Below are 18,769 nucleotides of genomic sequence, written 5' to 3' on the forward strand. Positions count from 1 at the left end.
ACCTAGCTCTTCTGACCTCGGGCCCCGCCCCTGTGAAGGGGTAATGCTGACACCCATCCTGAAGATTGCTTCTAAGATTCAGTGGCCCTGTTAATGGAGATAAGGCTCCAGGAAAATACAAGCTTTAAAATAATTAGGTGAATTTTTAACCTTTCTTTAGCATAAAACTCTAGTTTCAGTAACGGTGTGATTCTTGCTTTGTCAACATCTTGCTTGGTAGAGTGGAGGGTCCTGGCCTCTTGAGAGGAGGGCTGAGATGGACGTGGCTCTTGGCAGGTTAGCGTGTGAACACGAGAGTCAGAGCTGTCTCTCAGCCCTGACCCCCGGTGGCATGGGCGTGTTACACTCATGATTGCTGGGAGACAGGAAGTTTGAATTATGTTTCTTTTTCTTTTCTTTCTTTTTTTTTTTTTAAAGGTTTTATTTATTCATTTGACAAAGGGGAGGGGAGAGAGAGAGCGAGAGCAAGCACAAGCAGGGGGAGCAGCAGAGGGAGAGGGAGAAGTAGGCTCCCCGCTGAGTAGGGAGCCCAATGCGGGGCTCAATCCTGGGACCCTGGGATCAAGACCTGAGCCGAAAGCAGACGCTTCACCGACTGAGCCACCCGGGTGCACCCCTGAATTATGTTTCTAAAAACAAAATAGTTTCTGAAAGTAGCATGTTGTAATGATAAAAGTAGTGTTTGTATGAGCGGAGGTGTAGATTTTAATGGTTTATACTTTTACTTGAACACCTCTATTTAAAATAGACAAGTGATTGCCTTTTGACTTGCTAAAACATTGAACTTGCAAGGCGTAGTCTCGGGGTCCCTGGATGTGACGCTGAGTGGGGTGCCCTGCGCAGGCGGTGCTTACTGTAGAGAGGGGTGCGTGGCTGGCCCTTGGCCCTGCGTCCGCAAGAGCGCAGGGACTGGAGGTCTTGCTAACAACAGAACCAGCTGTTGATGTGCTGGCAATTCCAGGGGTCCTACCTGAGCAACAAGGTTGGAGGGTGCCCCTCCGGACCCCCGCGTGTTTTGCCGTCTGGTATTCAAACAGAGAGCGACGCGCTCCCGGGCTCGTCTGGTAGGAGCGGCAGCCCTTCCTGGCCCAGCCGCCAGCCCCGTGCTCATTGGCCGTTAGGGGCAGTCTGTGAGCACAGCACGCGTGGCTGCCTCTTTACAGTTTATTCTTGTTCATTTTTTGTTAGTGGGAACCAGAGTTCTGAACATTGCATCCTAATGGCTGACGAGATGCTGCCTTGGAGACAAGTGAGCCCACCAGAATGTCACGTGGTGCTCAGGTGACCCATCTGGTTCCACGGTACGCCTATTTTATGTTAAACTCAGCCCTCTAACGGGATAGCAGAAGATGTTATGAAGTTAGATGGAAGTTGAGATTCAAGCTGAAAGATGCCCATTTAGTTGTGCCCAGATTTGATTAAAGAAACCTTACAAAGCTCTAGGGTATTTTGGCCTGCTAATACCATATTTTAAACCTTAGTGTTATAATTAAAACTTCCATTAACATAAAAACCGATTTTCGTTCTTTTGAAAAGTTTACTGTCTAGCTCACCTCCTCCCACACTATCCCGCCCCCATGTTTCTCGGTGCCTTTGCGTTTTCGTGGGCATAGTGACTTACAGGGGATCCGTGGGCATGCTGGCCGCAGCTCATGGGGAAGGAATGGAGACACAGTGTGGCCCCACCCAGAGCTAATAGGTGGGTCTCTCTCAGAGTGTTTGTGATTGGGAACACTGCAGCCTGAGCGGCTGGCCTCGGGCTGGGATTGCAGAGCCAGTCTTTGGGCTGGAGTCCCACAGAGACAGCCGGGTGGGGGGGCTGGGCAGAGGAAGGTTTGCCCTTGAGCTGGGGGGAGGGGGGGGTGTAGCCAGAGAATCTTTTGAGTGGTTTTTATAGGAAAAGCTATGATCAGGTGCATAGGCTCACGTAACCTCCTTAAACTAAAACCTCACTTAAAAAAAAAAAAAAAAAAAAAACAGAAAACAAACAACTATGTTTGGGGCTGGCTCTCTGGCATTCTTCACTTGGGACTGCTGTTCTGGGTTTCTGCTCAGAGTCTTTTCTTGGAACTACCTTACCAGAGGGCGGTTGGGGCTTCTGTGTCCCCTACCCGTAGGAAAAATCACACTGAAGAATGCCTGCTGATGTGCATCTTCCGGGAACTCTTGAGGCCTATGAGGGGCACATACCTTCATGTTATGTTCTCTTCCCCCTCTACAAAACCCAAGAAAATAGGTAGCATTTTCCACGTTTTTAGTCTTATGATTCTAGGTCTCCTTTGAGGAGGGCCTCAGGTAGTAGAGTTTTCAAGGTTCCCTAGCTGACCGGTGGCAGAGTGAGTGTTGGAGTCTCAGGGTCCTTACATAAATACAAGAGATAGTCATGTTAGCACTTGACTTCAGGGAGGATGGAAGGAGGCTGGTGGGAAGGGGCAGGGTGGTGGGAAGCCCAGTGAAGGGAGGAGGCTGTGCGGGTTTGCTGTAGCGGCTGGCATTCCCTGGGGCCCTCTTTTAGATTTGTCCTACGATCATGCCCCAGGCACATCTCCTCCTCTTTAATAGAGGAGTGAGGTCTTCCCCCAGCACCTGTTGCCCCCAAGGCTTTGCTCCTGGGCAGACGTGATGTGCTTAAAATGGGCCAGGGCTAGAGAGAGGCTCTGGGAAAGAATCAGCAAAACCTCTGTCCAGGGTGAGGCCCATTTCTAAAGGCCTTCTGCCTGTCATCCTTTTCCTTCTGTGTTGTCCAGGGAACGAGCTGCTGGACCTGGCCTTCTCTGCCTAGTCAGGCCCCTTACCAACATGGCTGGCACCTCGCACACCTTCCCCTTGCCTCCATTTATGTGGCAGTCTGGCTGGCTGTTGGCAGTGCCTTGCTCACTGACATAATGCAGTGGTGTCCTGAGGGCCGTAGCCTCGTCCTGGGAGCCTGCTGCCGTGGAGGACGTCCGTACAGGCCTGCGCCGCTTGGTGCCAGGATGAGGGTTCCTGTCTGGTCAGTCAGGCACAGGTGGTCTGCTGGCTGGCTGTGTGCACCCAGTGCTCTTGCCAGAACCGCGGCCTCCCAGGCGTGCAGCTGTGGCCGGCTGGACTTCAGGGGAGCAGCACCGCCATGTTGCGTCTGTAACTGCGGAAGGACACCTGTGATTCCCCCACATGCTGGGAGTGAGGTCCTGCTCCTGACCTAGTGGTTGATCCGTCTGGCCTTTTTTTTTTTTGAAGTTAAATGGAAGCTGGAGTTTTATTGTATGAGCAAAGGAGTTGATTTCTTTGCTCTGTCTGTGCTGTTGGTGGTCCTGGCACTGATGAGGTGGGGTTGGGGCAGGGAGCGGCTCGTTGCAGTGGTCGGTCCTGCTGGGCTTACTGAACGTCGTCCCTGCGCATCCTCCCCATCCACTCTCTGCACTCCCTTCCCTTCAGTGTCTCTGGGCTGCCGTCGTGGCGGCCTGGCCTGTCTGTAGCCCTCACGTCACGCTCCCTCACCTCTCCTCCTCGTGCTCTCCACTGCTGTCTATGCGTCTTCCTCTGGGCAGTGGCACACTTGGGCAGGGCACAGCCTGGGGAGGGGGCACAGCTTTGTTTGATGTCGTGGGTTGTGCTTGGTGAGCTCAGGGGCGACACTCGGGCCTATCTTCTTGAAGGGCGTCTTTCTCCTGATTGTTTGATGTGGGCACGTGCTGCATCTAGCCAGCTCCATGTCTGCTCCCCTGCCCTGAGCTCTCCTTGTCCTCTCTGTCCCCCGAGGTCCTGAGCACCAGGGGTGCGTCTGTCTCTCTCACCAAAGCTGTCCTTTTTCCATGGCTCATGTTGGTGTCTTCACCCCTCACGTCCTTCTGTTTCTCCTCCAGGACTGCTTGTAAGTTCTTTGGCTGGTTTGGATGGTTTGTAACTGGGTTCCTTCTCCCCACCTTGGTGAGTGCTGGGGACGTGGTCCCTGCCTTTGTGTGAGGCCTGGGGACAGTTCTGTGCTCTGGCCACAGTGTGGGTGTAAAATGTGTTTGCCTGGAGGCCATCCTGCATGTGCTGTCGTCCAGAGTAACTGGGTCTTGAAGGGCCTCCGACTCAACAGCACTAACCCCTTGCTGTGTGTTTATAATTAAGAAACAGAAAACAAAGTGCATACCTGGATTTAGGACCGCGGCGATTTTCTGGTTGAAGGTTTGCTGGAGGCCAGTTGAGATTCACTGTAATGCATCTCGTAGGTAGGGGAGAGCTGGAGGGACATGGGAGGACTCTGAGCCCTAAGGGCCTGGGGTGTCCGGGAGGGTTCTCAGGACACTTTGGAAATCCAGGAGCATGTTTCCTGATGAGGAACCGAAAGGACACACCTTGCCTTGAAGGTAATCACATCTGTCCTCAGGAAGCGTGCTCGGCAAGTCACTGCTTTTGAGGTAGGCTCTGTCCGTAGCTGTTTTGCAAATGTGCGCTATAGAGTGTTTTCTCTCCTCGTTATTACCCAAGTAGGGCATCTATTATAAGCTAGTGAAAATTATTTGAGCGCACAGATTCTGGGGGAAAATCTGCTCTGAGATTCATTTAGAAATAACCTTGGGGACTGGGTGCCTGGCTGGCTCAGTTGGTAGAACACACAACTCATTATCTTGGGGTTGTGAGTTGGAGCCCCTTGTCAGGTGTAGAGATTACTTAAAATCTTTTAAATTTTTAAATTTTTAATTTTTTAATTTTTTTAAGATTTTATTTATATATTTCACAGAGAGAGACACAGTGGGAGAGGGAACACAAGCAGGGGGAGTGGGAGAGGGAGAAGCAGGCTTCCCGCGGAGCAGGGAGCCCGATGCGGGGCTCGATCCCAGGACCCTGGGATCATGACCTGAGCTGGAGGCAGACGCTTAACCGACTGAGCCACCCAGGTGCCCCAAAATCTTTTTTTTTAAAAATAATTTATTAGAGTGAATAGTGTGAGAGTGTGCACATGCAGGTGCTAGCGGGGGGAGGGCAGAGGGTGAGGGAGAGAGTGTCAAGCAGGCTCCACGCTGAACGAGGAGCCAGCGTGTGCAACTCAGTGTTAACGACCCTGAGATGAGGACCTGAGCCGAAATCAAGAGTCTGACGCTTAACTGATGGCACCACCCAGGCGCCCCTTAAAATCTTGAAAGAGAGAGAGAGCTCTTAAAGAAAAGAGAGTGCTGTGAGGAATACTGAAGGAGAGATGTTTTGCTGTGTCTTCCCTCCTGCTTTGCCCAGGTGTCACCTGGCTGTCAGGTGGGTGGTGTGCAGGGAGCCTGCGGTCGTGGCCTTGGGCCTGCTCTTGACCATGACCCAGGTGCCTTGTGGGGAGAAGAAACCATTAGATGCTCCTTTTCAGAAGTCTGATCTCAGTTTTATTTAAAACAACATGTTGCGTTTCTGGTGGTCTGAGCTGAGTCCTCTCCTGCTTGCTGATGAGCTCACGGTGCCCACAATAGAGAAAAGAATGCCGACCAGAGCTCAGCAGTGTGTTTACACGGCGCGAACAGGTTGAAAGCCGGCTCTCTGTTGAGACCCGTGGCGCCGTGGGCTCTCCGAGCAGCCCTGTGGGGTTGGGGAGGGGAACGCAGCCTCAGCCTCGGTGCTCCTGGAGCAGGTGACGCTCAGAGCATCTCCCGCTCGGGCTTCAGGGCAGCGACCACGGCTGTGTCCTCTCCTGGGCAGAGCTGCATCTGCCTCAGGACTGACCGTGGCCTCCTGTTTGCCTCAGACCCCTTCATGCCGTGTGCCTGAGGGGTCCTAGCGGGGCGGGGTGAGCTGCTGTGGCTCTTTGTCCTCCCCAGGAATTACAGCAGGTCCCTGCCCTTGAGGGCGTGCAGGGCGGGCAGCGTCGTCCTGCCTTGGGCCCCCTTCCGGTAGTCCACCTTCTGCGGGCCTACGGGTATCTCAGGTGTGGGTGTTCGTAGGGGCATGTGCCGCCAAGTCGGCTGGAGGGCCACGTGCCCACAGGAGTGTGCTGACCGCTGCCTTGCTAGAGGGCTCCTTTTCTCAGGTGAGCCTGTTCCCCGCGGGTCCCGCTAGCCTTCAGGGAGGCCGGGCTGGCTGCTCGCCCGGCTGACTCCCAGAGCTGCTCCTCGCTTTGGATCCTGTGGTGGGGGGGGGGTGAGTCCGCAGCGCGGTGCCATCACACAGCTGGGCCCCGTGGCGTGCCCTCCCTGGAGGCTGGCGGCGTCTGTGTGCGGGCACTTGGCACTGTTGTTTGGGGAAGTCGTGGTGGTGGTCTTTTTTAACCTACAAAATTTTATTAAAGAATAGCTGGACAACTTTTACAATTTGAAATCATCAAGAAAAAAATGAGATGAATCCATCTCTTAATAAGGAGAGAAGATAATTTGGACAAACCACATCATTTTGATGGGAAAGTACTTTTTAAGCCACCACCAGCTGCTAAATCCTGGGCAAACATTTGTTACGTTCAGCCTCAGTGTGGTGTACAACAGCGGGGTTTTGGCTCTTCCCGAGGTGTCTCCCCCATGCAGCACAGACCTTCCAGGAAACGAGGCCGTGCTCGACGTGGTCTTAGACTTGGTAGGGACAGACCGGCTCTGCATTCTTGTGGGGTCAGCCTGAGACCAGCGAGTGACAGGGCCACACGGTGATTGTTGGAGAGTATCTCTGTGGCTGGTTTGAGCTGGCAGGCGGTGGGTGTTTCACAGTGGTCCTAAAGCAGGAGGGCTGTGGAGTCTTCCTGTCAGCAGGGCTTTCTGGGAAGTGTTTCACCTGAAGCGTGGAGGAGCATTTCACACTGTGTAGCTCCTAGCACTGCTGCACGTGCTAATGTAGACGTGCTGCTGAGGTCACTCGCTGCCGCGTCTGTGTGCCCAGGCAGGGCCCCGGCAGAGACACTCAGCTCGGGGAGGCCGTGGGGGTGCTGCTGTGCTTTACACCGCGGGTCGGGAGCATGGGAGGACGTGGCGTCTCTGCTTTGTGCCTCCAGCCTGCCCCCCCCTCCCCAAAGTGTCCCCGTGTGTAGAGAGCCCGAGTCACCTTCCTGTGCTAGTGCTTGGGGCCTTCACAGTTTGCCAAATCTGTTTGCTCCAAAGTGGTGTAAATTTAAAACAAACCAAAAGTAACTTTGGGTTGTTTCTGGGGGCTTGGGGGTGGACAGGGACTGGGGCAGGGATGGGATTTGGGGTGAGCAGGAGACAAGCTCTCTCCTGCCTCCGCATTCCTCAGGCGTCTGCCCAGTGGTTTTAAGAGGCGTCCACCTCAGGAAACTGTCCCTGTGACGCTGAAACCCGCCCAGGCAGAAGGACAGCCCCAGGCTGTAGTCTCTCTTGGGCCTCTGAGGGGGCACCTCCTGGTCCAGAGACATGTGAGGCCCTTGCCCGGACCCCTTGGGAAGCGCACTTGAGTGTGTCCAGCCAGTGTGTCTGAGCTCACGCCACTTCACTTTTCTTTCAGAGAGTAGACTCGTGATTCTTCACCTGGGTTTAGAACACTTAAGAGTTCACTGGGGTCTTCAGCTATTTCAAGATGTCACCAAGTTCTCCAAAAACAATTTAATTTTACTCATTTGCTCAACACATAGAGTGTCCTGTGGTCCTTTCTGATCATTTTTGGGTGTCAGTTCTGCAACAGGATTGACGCTCAGGTCCTCTGATGCCAAATCCTACGTGGCAGAGTGCACGTCCCAGGAAGAGGGACCACGGGCACTTGGGGTGACTTGGAACCATTCAGTTCACCACATGCTGCAGGCCCCCCCCACCCCGCCCCACCCCACCCCACCGGTCACGGAGACCTTCATTTCCTCATCTGTAAATTAGAGGTCACCTGCATTACATGATTCTGGATCCATCCTCCCTCCCTCCCTCCCTCCCTTCTTTCCTTTTTCTTTTTCTTTTTTTTTTTTTTTAAAGGAGAGGGAGAAGCAGGCCCCCGCGCCGTGCGGGGCTCGATTCCAGGACCCTGAGATGATGACCTGAGCTGAAGGCAGACGCTTAACGGACTGAGCCACCCAGGCGCCCCTGGGGTGTATTTTTCTTTTGAAACCTCTCAAATCTATATAATCCTTTCATCTTGACATTCAGAGAGTGATACTGGGTTGGGGTTTACAAAAGGACACTGTAAAATTTAAAATAGGATTTTATTCTTGCCACACAAAAAGAACATGCCGCAGCCAGAGGCAAATGGGCCTGTTGTGTCCCTGACCCATAGCCAACAGGGGATGCTCTGCTGGTCTTCACATACCCCAGTCAGAGGGGACTACATTTCCTGTTTCTGTAGAAGAAGCAAGGACTGCAGAAAGGTCCAGCACGTGGGGTTGGTCATACTGCTTTGGTTAAAGTAAACAAAGAAAATGTGTAGTTGGAATAGGGAAGAGTACTTGAATAGTTTTTGACTTAATTTTGGAGATTTTCTTTATATAACACCCAGACTGCACAAAGGGTGAAGGTCAGTGGCAGCGCGGAGCCCCTGTGGGGCAGGAGGGCTGCTCCTCAGCTGCCACATTCAGGCCCCTGGTCTTTCACTGGTGTTTGGTTTTTTTTTTTTTTAAAGATTTTATTTATTTATTTGACAGAGACAGAGATAGCGAGAGCAGGAACACAAGCAGGGGGAGTGGGAGAGGGAGAGCAGGCTTCCCGCCGAGGAGGGAGCCCGATGTGGGACTCGATCCCAGGACCCTGGGATCATGACCTGAGCCGAAGGCAGACGCTTAACGACTGAGCCACCCAGGCGCCCTCACTGGTGTTTGGTTTTGCAGCATGGTGCATTGGTGACTTGGTGAGCTTTGGTTTGCCGAGTTATTTAGATCATCCACATGCTGACTTCCTGCATCTTGCCAGGTGTTTGTGCAGCCACACCTCTCATCAGGGGAGCCTTAACGCTCTCAGAAGCTATCTGCTCGTGGTGGGGAGTTTGCCAAAATTCTAATATTTGACCAATACAAGAAGCTTTGCATTGGCAATAAATTGGTTTAGGTGTTTCCCTTATAATGGCAGTCTTGTTTTGTTATTTTCCAGAAATGATCTGCAAGATCCCACGCCAGAATAACAAGAGTTTGTGAATCAGTCACTGTTTCCCATAAAAGCGATGTCCCCTGGAACAGTGCTTGTACTCGAGACAGCTATTTGGTGTACAGAAGAGATGCTTCACGCACACTTCTCAGTTTGTCACATAGGCTATGAAAAAGACAAGCACGGAGACTTGGGATTTAATGAAATTAGTAATTACTGCTTTATCATGGAGGCTCTCAAGCAAATTTAGACCATCACCTTTGCATCATCAGTGCAGGTACTACCCCAGCTAAAAAGGCAGTGTTATAATGGGAAACATTTTGAAAGGGTTGCAGGGATCTCCAAGGGTTTGGACCCCATTTTGGAAACAGCTGTATGAAGCTGTTCAGTCTGTGTGAAAAATGTAGCTGAACAAACCAAGTCACCCTAAGTGTTTATCCACAACTAGAAATTTCACGGCCTTAGGAGAATCTGATCGTGTCCGGTATCTCCCTGCAGTACACGCAGTAGTGCGCATTTTCAGGGGGATCCTGATTCGGTGGACCCTGGGCAGTGAACCTCTCCCGAAGTTCTCGTGGAAATGTAGAGCTCTTCCCCCTCAAAATGAGATCGTGTATCTGTCCTGGGGTGTGTGCTCGTGGGTTCAGCATGCATCCTCAGCTGTGTTTTCCCTTCCTCTGACTCGGCCTTCTCTTTCGAGCCAGAGTTACGGATGAGCACTGCGGTGGCAGGCTGGGGCTCACACACGCTCCTCGCATGGCTCTTCCTGCCTCAGAACCGACCCTGCACCTCCTGTTGTACATGGATTCTCTCACATTATTTAAGTCATGTTGCTTACTCTCTGCTCACTTTATTTAATCTTACCTTTTAGTCAGCCTGGTCACTGGATTTAAAAATTTGTCTTTGTTTTTCCAAATCTTGTGGATCTTTAAGGATGATATGGATTGCAGTGACTTAAAATGTATCATTGCATATTTGCTAGTTAGGAGGACTTCTTAAAGTTATGAAGTTCCATAGACTCAGCTTATAGCAGTCTCCTAAAAATCGCTGTCTCTGAACTGGCTGTGATGAGACTACCAGACAGACTTTGACACGAGGCTGGAGCTGATTTGCTTTAATTGGGAGTGAGGACCCTGGACCTTTTTCAACATCTCAGCAACCTCCTGGTTTGTTTGTGGGTTTTTGGTTTTGTTTTTTAAGATTTATTTTTTATTTGAGAGAGAGAATGAGAGCACATACACGCAAGCTCAGCGGGGAAGGTAAGAGGGAGAGAGAAAACCAAGCGGCCTCCGTGCTGAGCATGGAGCCCGATGGCGGCACTCGATGAGATCATGACCAGAGCCGAGCCGAAGGTAGATGAGTCAGATGCTTACTGACTCAGCCACCCTGGGGGCCCCTGCAACCCCCCCCCCCCTTTTTAAAGATTTTTATTTATTTATTTTTTATAAAGATTTTATTTGTTTGACAGAGAGAGACACAGCGAGAGAGGGAACACAAGCAGGGGGAGTGGGAGAGGGAGAAGCAGGCTTCCCGCGGAGCAGGGAGCCCGATGCGGGGCTCGATCCCAGGACCCTGGGATCATGACCTGAGCCGAAGGCAGACGCTTAATGACTGAGCCACCCAGGCGCCCCAGCAGCCTTTTGTTTTTAATTCTTTAGGCCAGTAATTATGATCTATGCTGTAAAATCCTGTAGATATCTTTCAAATGTAATTCCCATATAGGAAGTGATCTCTTTCAGGTTTTATTGAGATGAGGAGGGAAAAACAGTCTTTCTTATCTGTCAGAGGCTTTTTTTGTGTTAGGATGAGTGTGTTGGTTGTTGAGAGTGGCAGGGCAGGCTTAATGGGGTTGAGGCCCTTTGTTTTCCGTGACCTGGAAGCCCAGTTGGGGTTACAGTCTTAGCATGGGGCCACATTGTGGGTGGACCAGCAAGGACCCTTGAGCTGCTCACCTCTGCACTAGATTGTGCGCAAGGCTGCCGAGTGCTCCGCATCGGGACGGCACGAAAGGGGCCACAGAGGACCATCCCTGGGAGTCACTTGCATTGCTGGATATGCATCATCAAAACTGTTGGTCAGGACCCACTTCCATTTTTGACAAATGGTAGTGTGAGCTTTCCTTATTTGTAGCCTTCAGAATTACATCAATCCCTATTAAAGAACTGTCTTTGTGATTCTTTTTTGGCATCAGTTTTTTTCTAAATTGATAAATGCCAATAAAATCTCTAAATTCCAAATAAAAACGGTAATTCTCACTGTCTGACATATTTCCTTCTATTGAGTAAATAACACCTGTTGGTGCAAGATGCCATGTGAAACTCGACTGGGTTTCCGGGTCAAGAGTAATGGCGTACCTGGAATGCTTGTTGAACGTCGAGCATCCTGATAGGTGGTGAACAGAAGCATGTGTTAGAAGGGGACTGTGGGTCAGGAATCCCAGGGAGGCAGCACGAGGCTCTGTCTCCTTGGCTGCTCTGGGACCAAGGGAACGCCCCACAGAATGTGGGCTTGGGAAGCAGAGCAACCAGATCCTGGAGGCATGGTGACTAGAAGGACAGTCGTCCCCACAGAGACAGGAGACAGAAAGAAGGGGATGGTTGGAAGAAGAACCATGAGACACAATGGACTCTGAAAAACAAACTGAGGGTTCTAGAGGGGAGGGGGTTGGGAGGATGGGTTAGCCTGGTGATGGGTATTGAGGAGGGCACGTTCTGCATGGAGCACTGGGTGTTATGCACAAACAATGAATCATGGAACACTATATCTAAAACTAATGATGTAATGTATGGGGATTAACATAACAATAAAAAATTTAAATTAAAAAAAATAAAATAAAATTCTATATTGAAGTAAAAAAAAAAAAAAAGAAAGAAAGAAGGGGATGGTTGGAGAAGCTGTGGTTTGGGCATGATGGATTTGAGGAGCCCGTGGGAAAAGGGACCATTGTAAGGGTTGTGCAGGATTTGGGAGACCATTTAGGACAGGAAGTGGAGGCCTGGAGTCCCCCACATGTGTGTGTATATGTGTGCATGTGCTTGCGTGCACGTGTGCATGTACACAGACATACATACACACACATGGAGAAGAGTCAGGAAAAAAGAAGGGAGATTTGTTTATGAGCAGAGCAAACCAACAGAAGCACCCTAACATAACATAGTAATCTTCAGCAGGCAGATTTGATTTTTTTTTTTTTTAAAGATTTATTTATTTGACAGAGAGAGAGACAGCGAGAGAGGAAACAGAAGGAGTGGGAGTGGGAGAGGGAGAAGCAGGCTTCCCACCGAGCAGGGAGCCCGATGCGGGACTCGATCCCAGGACCCTGGGATCATGACCTGAGCCGAAGGCAGACGCTTAACGACTGAGCCACCCAGGAGTCCCAGGCAGATTTGATTTTTTAAAGAAATTAAAAGATGGGGGCGCCTGGGTGGCTCGGTCATTAAGCATCTGCCTTCGGCTCAGGTCATGGTCCCAGGGTCCTGGGATCGAGTCCCGCATCGGGCTCCCTGCTCGGTGGGAAGCCTGCTTCTCTCTCTCCCTCTGCCCCTGCTTGTGTTTCCTCTCTCGCTCTCTCTCTCTCTGTCAAATAAATAAATAAAATCTTAAAAAAAAAAAGAAAGAAAAAATGTATAAGAGTAATTTCTCCCGCCGTAGTAGATTCTCTGAACGGATAATGTGTGGGTATTCTGGGTCATTTTCCTATTTTGGGAAATGAGATGCCTGTGTTCTAATCTGTACATTATTACATATTTAAACCTCATAGTAAGTGTAGGTCATATAGTCTTCATGTTATTTTTTCCTATGCAATTTTAAGGCTTTAAAATGGTCTCAAGAGGCAATAACAATGATGTGTTTTAGACTGAAACCCGCTTAGAAGAACCCAAGAAGTCAAGCTTAATTTCCAGATATTTGTGGTGAGGCTTTAGTCTGAGGCCCAATTTAGTAGTTGTTTTTGTTTGTTTCAACTCGAAACAGGCCTTTCTTCTTTGTTAGCCATGCTTCCCCGCCTCCTATGAAGATGACTTCCTTCGTTCTGGGGGGGCATAAGGGATGAGACCCACAACAACAGAACAAGTGAACACGAAGAATGCAAGGCTTTCCTGGGCTTTCCTGGGCTGCTGTAGCAGAGCCGAGTGAACTTACACCCTAGCCACACAGCTCTGTACCGGGCTACTTCAGACCTCTGGGGACGTCCCTTTGCTAATTCAGCTGACACGTTTATGTGTCACCATGAACACTTTTTAGTTTTTCCCAGGCCTGTATGGATTAAGTTACATTCTTACTCCTCTTTCCCCCACTCCTGCTCCCCGATTCCCATTTCAGTGGAGTGGACAAGGATAGGGTAGCAGGGGAGGTTCTGGAGTGGATGTGGGTGCTTTGAGATCATGGTCTAACAGTTACTCAGAGTTGGTACTGAAGCATCTTACTTGGTTTTAAGCTTTATCAGTTCTGGGGTGGTGGAGGAAGGAGTAAATTGGTATCAAAGTGCCTTTGCTAAATGGCATGATGGAGGGTCACTCGTTTATTTCAGATGCTAGGAAAGGTCACCAGTGGGTGATTAGATACAGGTTCACTCTGGAGTGTTTTCTTGCTTAGATAATGGAATTGGTTAAAAGCTGTTTCCAGTGGAGGGGCGCCTGGGTGGCTCAGTCGGTTAAGCGTCTGCCTTCGGCTCAGGTCATGATCCCAGGGTCCTGGGATCGAGCCCCTCATCGGGCTCCCTGCTCAGCGGGAAGCCTGCTTCTCCCTCTCCCACTCCCCCTGCTTGTGTTCCTGTTTTCGCTATCTCTCTCTGTGTCAAGTAAATAAATAAAATCTTTAAAAAAAAAAAAAAAAAAAGCTGTTTCCAGTGGATCCTCCTCCTCCCCCCAAAACTTAGTGTTCAGAAAAAAAGCAGCGTTTGGGGGGGGTGTTCTGGTCCAGGAGTTCAGCATTAAGCAGTGCAGGCCCCGGGCATGAGGCTGTTGATGAGCTTGTGGGTGGTGTTGGGTCACCTCTGATAGCCTGTCCTCTAGGACTTAGATGCAGCGAGGTTCTATGGTCCAGTCAGGGTAGCCTGCAAGGCAGATACTCAGTGAATGTTCCTGAATGAGGGACCGTGCTCTGCCCTGAGAACCTCAGCTTGGGCCTCACTGCTTTCCTTTTGTTTAGAAAACAGACCAAGAGGCCCATCCTAAAGTTCTCAGAAAAGAAACAAACGTTCTTTTTTCCCTTTTCCACCTGTTGTATAAAATGCAATAAAACATGCAGAAGCGGGGGGGTGGGAATTCAGTTTAAACCCCATCATCCAGGTAATGAGTCTTATTACTATCCTTTAGATGTGGGCAGTCATGTTCCTTACTGATTTTCTGTGTATTTGTCCTATCAGTTATTCAGAAAAGGGTCTTGAAGTCTCTGATGATTGTGGTTTTGTGTATTTCTCCATGTAGTTCTATCGGTTTTTACTTTATTTTGAAGCTCAGTTATTAGAGGCTGTTACGTCCCCTTGATGAATCTGCCTCTTCATCATTATGAAATGACCTTATCTCTGATGATGGTCTTGGCTCTGCAATCCAGTTTGTCTGATATTAAAACAGCTACTCTCTCTTTTGACTAGTATTAGCATGCATCCTTTCCCATGTTTTTAAGTTTAAACTATTTGTCTTTATATTTAAAGAGGGTTTCTTGTAGGGAACCTTAATAGGAGTTGGGTATTGCCTTTTAAAGAAATCCAGCTGGGGCTCCTGGGTGGCTCAGTTGGTTAAGCATCGGACTCTCGGTTTTGGCTCAGGTTGTGATCTCAGGGTCATGGGGTTGAGTCGCATGTTGGGCTCTGCGCTTAGCGGGGAATCTGCTTCTCTTACTCTCCCTCTGCCCCTCCCCCCTCTCTTTTTCTAAAATAAATTTTTAAAAATCCAATTGACAATCTTTTCCTGTTTTTTTTATTTAGACAGATTTTCCCTATTTATTTAATTTTAATTCCGGTACAGTTATGTACAGTGTTATATTAGTTTCAGGTATAGAATATAGTGATTCAATTGTATATGTTATTCAGTGCTCATCACGACAGGTGCTCTCCTTCATCCCCCTCACCTGTTTCCCCCACCCCCCCACCTCCCCTGTGGTGACCATCAGGGTGTTCTCTATAGTTGAGAGTCTGTTTCTTGGTTTGCCTCTTTTTTTTACCCCCTTTGTTTTCTTGAATTCCACCTATGAGTGAGTTCATACGGTGTTTGTCTTTCTCTGACTGACTTATTTCACTTAGCGTAATACCCTCTAGCTCCATTCATGTTGAAAGTCCCAATACTTTTGACCTCTGGTGGTCTTGGTCGGGTCCTGGGGTAACTACACTTTGTCTTTCAGCCTGACATTCATGAGGGAAGTTAGCATAGCACTGTCCAGCAAAGACATCTAAGGGTGATTCAAAATTTCTCGATTTGTGTTGTTTCAATGGTGAGGGCCTCTGAAAAAGGGCACTTTGGCTATATTTGCTACTTCTCTTCTGAACTTAACAAGTCTCATCTTTTTTTTTTTTTTTAAAGATTTTTATTTATTTATTTGACAAAGAGAGACACAGTGAGAGAGGGAACACAAGCAGGGGGAGTGGGAGAGGGAGAAGCAGGCTTCCCACCGAGCAGTGAGCCTGATGCGGGGCTCGATCCCAGGACCCTGGGATCATGACCTGAGCCGAAGGCAGACGCTTAACGACTGAGCCACCCAGGCGCCCCAACAAGTCTCATCTTTTAAAGCCAACTTTCACATGCCTTTCCTTCTTATTTTAAGAATTAAAAGAAAAAAGGGGGGGCGCCTGAGTGGCTCATTTGGTTGAGCGGCTGCCTTGGCTTGGGTCCTGATCCCAGGGTCCTGGGGTCAAGTCCCGCATTGGGCTCCCTGCTCCTCGGGAAGCCTGCTTCTCCCTCTCATTCTCCCTCTGTGCTCTCCCTCTCTCTCTCCCTCTCTCTCTCTCTCTCTCCCCCTCCCTCTCTGTCAAATAAATACAAAATCTTAAAAAAAAAAAAAAAAAAAGTACATGGTTGCTATTCCTGTCCTCCAATTTTTTTTTTTTTTTTTTTTTTTTTAAAGATTTTGGTTATTTATTTGAGACAGAGTGAGCATGGAGTGGGGAGAGGGAAAGGGAGAAGCAGGCTCCACACTGAGCAGGGAGCCCAGTGTGGGACTCGATCCCAGGACCCTGAGATCATGACCTGAGCCGAAGGCAGACGCTTCACCAATTGAGCCACCCAGGTGCCCCACCATCCATGTACTTTCAAAAAACTTGTATTTTGAAAATTTTCAGACGGAAAGAAAATTGGTAAGGAGTGTAACCAACTGACAGTCTTTCCCTTTTAATGGGTGTTTAGATGATTTGTTTACACCTGGCATGATTTTTGATGTGATTGGGCTTAAATGTACTGTCGAGTACTATTTTCATAGCATGAGGACCTTAGAATGGTGTCCTTCCACGTCTCCTTCCCCAGCCTACCTGCTGTTGTCATACATTTTACTTGCATGGACCGGGTTGCTGTTGTTTTTGTCAAAACAATAGACCGTCTTCAGAAGGAAAGTCTGACGTATTTGCTGTGTCCTTGTCATTTCTGGTGCTCTGCACTTCTGGTGAAGGTTTCTGTTTGCACCCAGAGTCCTCTCCCTCCCATGGAAGGACCCCATCACCACCCTTACCTGACAGTTCCCATACTTGCAGACCTCCCATCTGGAGTGCGCCGTGGTGCTGGTGCGCATCTTCATAGACTTGTGTGACTCTCAGCAGCACCTGTGTTTTTGGAAGATTTTCAGTGGCTGTTGAGTTGGAGGACGACGGATGTTTTCTTTCAGTTCTCCACGGATGCTGCCTGGCCTGTGCTCACCGTGTTCCCCACGAGCACCTGCTGCCGTCCCGTCTCCCTCCTCTGCTTGCTGGTTCTGCTCTGGCTGCTCTCTGGGGGTGCCCTGGGGTGTGGTGTCCTTCATGTTTCTTTGCTTGGGGTTCACTGAGTGCCTTGGATCTCCGAGTTTACGGGTTTTCCATCAGAATTTGAACTTTTTGTGCTTTACTTCTTCAGATATCTTTCTGCCCCTCACCCCTGTGGGGCCACCAGTGCTCGGCTGTTGAGGTGCTTGCAGCTTCCTACTTGCTGACCCTAACTTGCTCTTTCTCTGCATCCCCTCTGATCTGTGCTCAGTGTCCCCGGTCTTCCCTTCTGAATGCCTCTGCTGCTGGCAGTCCCACCTGGTGTGTGTTTCCTGTCCCACGGGCATAGTCTTCACCCCCAGAGGCTCCTACCTAGCATGTCTCTAGTTCACATGTATTAACTGACTGATGTCTGCATCTGCTAATTTTGCCATCTGTGTCAACTCTGGGTTGGTTTCGCTTGACTGGTTTTTCTTATTATGTGCTGTATTTTCTTAATTGCATGCCTGGGGGTATTTTTTTCAGTATACTTTTTATTTTGGAAAACTTTTCAGATTTTTGGAAAAGTTATAAAGATAATAGAGAGTTCCTGTACACCTCTCTTCCGGCTTCCTCTCAGTGCTGACACCTCATGTTACTATGATACCTTCCTTAAAACAGCAACCACCATCGGTGCATTGCTCTCAGTACAAGTGCAGACTTTATTCAGATTTCCTCTGTTCCTACTAATGTCCCTTCTCTGTCCCAGGACCGCATCCAGCACATTGGATCGTCCTGTCTCCTGGGTCTCCTCTGTTTGGGGACAACTTCTCAGTCTTTCCTGGTCCTCATGACCTTGGGAGTCTGCAGGAGCTCCAGCCAGTGTTCTGTACGATGTCCTCTATTTGGGTTTGTGTGACGTTTTCTTCATAGACTGGGTTTTTGGTTTTGGGGAGAGATGACCACAGAGAGGGTGTGTCTTCTCACATCCGGTCTGGGGTGTGTGCTGTCCCCGTGGCCTGTGGGGGCTAGCCTCGGCCACCTGGTCATGGGGGCAACTGCCAGGTTCCTGCACGGTGTAGTCACAGCCCCGCTTTTGTCCTCTGTCCTTCAGAGCAGGCCCACAGCCTAGCACACAAGCAAGGGGAGGGGAGCGTCTCCTTGTGGGGAAGGTTTGTGTTTTCAGCCCACTTCTTTGTTTCTTCAGTGATTTATTGATGTCGGTATGGACTCATGTATATTTATTTTGTACCATGCTATTGATTTTTTGCTCAGATCGTTCCAGCTTTCATGTCTGGGAGTATCTGGATGCCAGACGCTGAGTTTTGCCTTGTTGGGTGCTGCATAGTTTTGTATTCCTGTAAATCTTCCTGGGCTTTGTTCTGGAATCCAGTTAGTTCTTGGAAACAGTTTGCTCCTTTCAGGTCTTGCTTTTAGGATTTGTAGGCAGGCCAGGGCCTCGCTCAGTTTTGGGTTAGTGCTCGCCCTGCCCCCCACCAGTGCCTGTGCCGCACTCTGGCCTTTGGAGCCCAGCCCTGTCTCTCATCTGTGCGTGCTTCCCTGCCTGCCCCTGTGTGGTTTCCTGCTTTCTGAAGACCCAAGGGGACTTCTGCACACCTCCGGATAATTTCCTTCAAACTGTGTCTTCTCTGATCTAAATATTCCCATTGACACACACACACAGGGTTCTGACTTTTTAATTCTCTTGAGGGTTTTTTGTTTTCTAAATAAATTCTGTGCATGTTTGACAGACCTGCATGCAAAGAAGAAACTGCTTCCACTCTGTTTCATGTCATTTTAAATACTGTTGTTTCATTTTATATCATTAAAAAGTAACAAGGAAAACAAGGGAATGTGACCCTAAGTATAGCCCGGGGCCTGGGCTGGAGCAGGATGGTCAAATTGGAGTAAGGCCTGTGCTTTTTTAATAGCATGGTATCTGTGGGTCTTTGGAGTTTGATCA

The 18,769-nt window shown here is 49.5% G+C and overlaps 1 protein-coding gene across 9 annotated transcripts in view; it reads left to right on the forward strand.

The window, feature by feature from the left end:
* Window positions 1-18,769, forward strand: part of ANKRD11 (ankyrin repeat domain 11) — a 189,457-nt gene that overhangs the window by 78,939 nt on the left and 91,749 nt on the right. For 4 of the 9 annotated variants that reach the window (XM_078063608.1, XM_078063602.1, XM_078063609.1 and 1 more), the window contains exon 3: window positions 1,189-1,301. The exons of the other annotated variants lie outside the window; for them this stretch is intronic. The gene's annotated coding sequence lies outside the window, so the exon portion shown is untranslated. The remainder of the gene's footprint in view (window positions 1-1,188; window positions 1,302-18,769) is intronic. 9 annotated transcript variants of the gene reach the window in all.

This window comes from Halichoerus grypus, chromosome 15 (genome assembly GCF_964656455.1).
Source record: "Halichoerus grypus chromosome 15, mHalGry1.hap1.1, whole genome shotgun sequence".
Taxonomy (NCBI): domain Eukaryota; kingdom Metazoa; phylum Chordata; class Mammalia; order Carnivora; family Phocidae; genus Halichoerus; species Halichoerus grypus.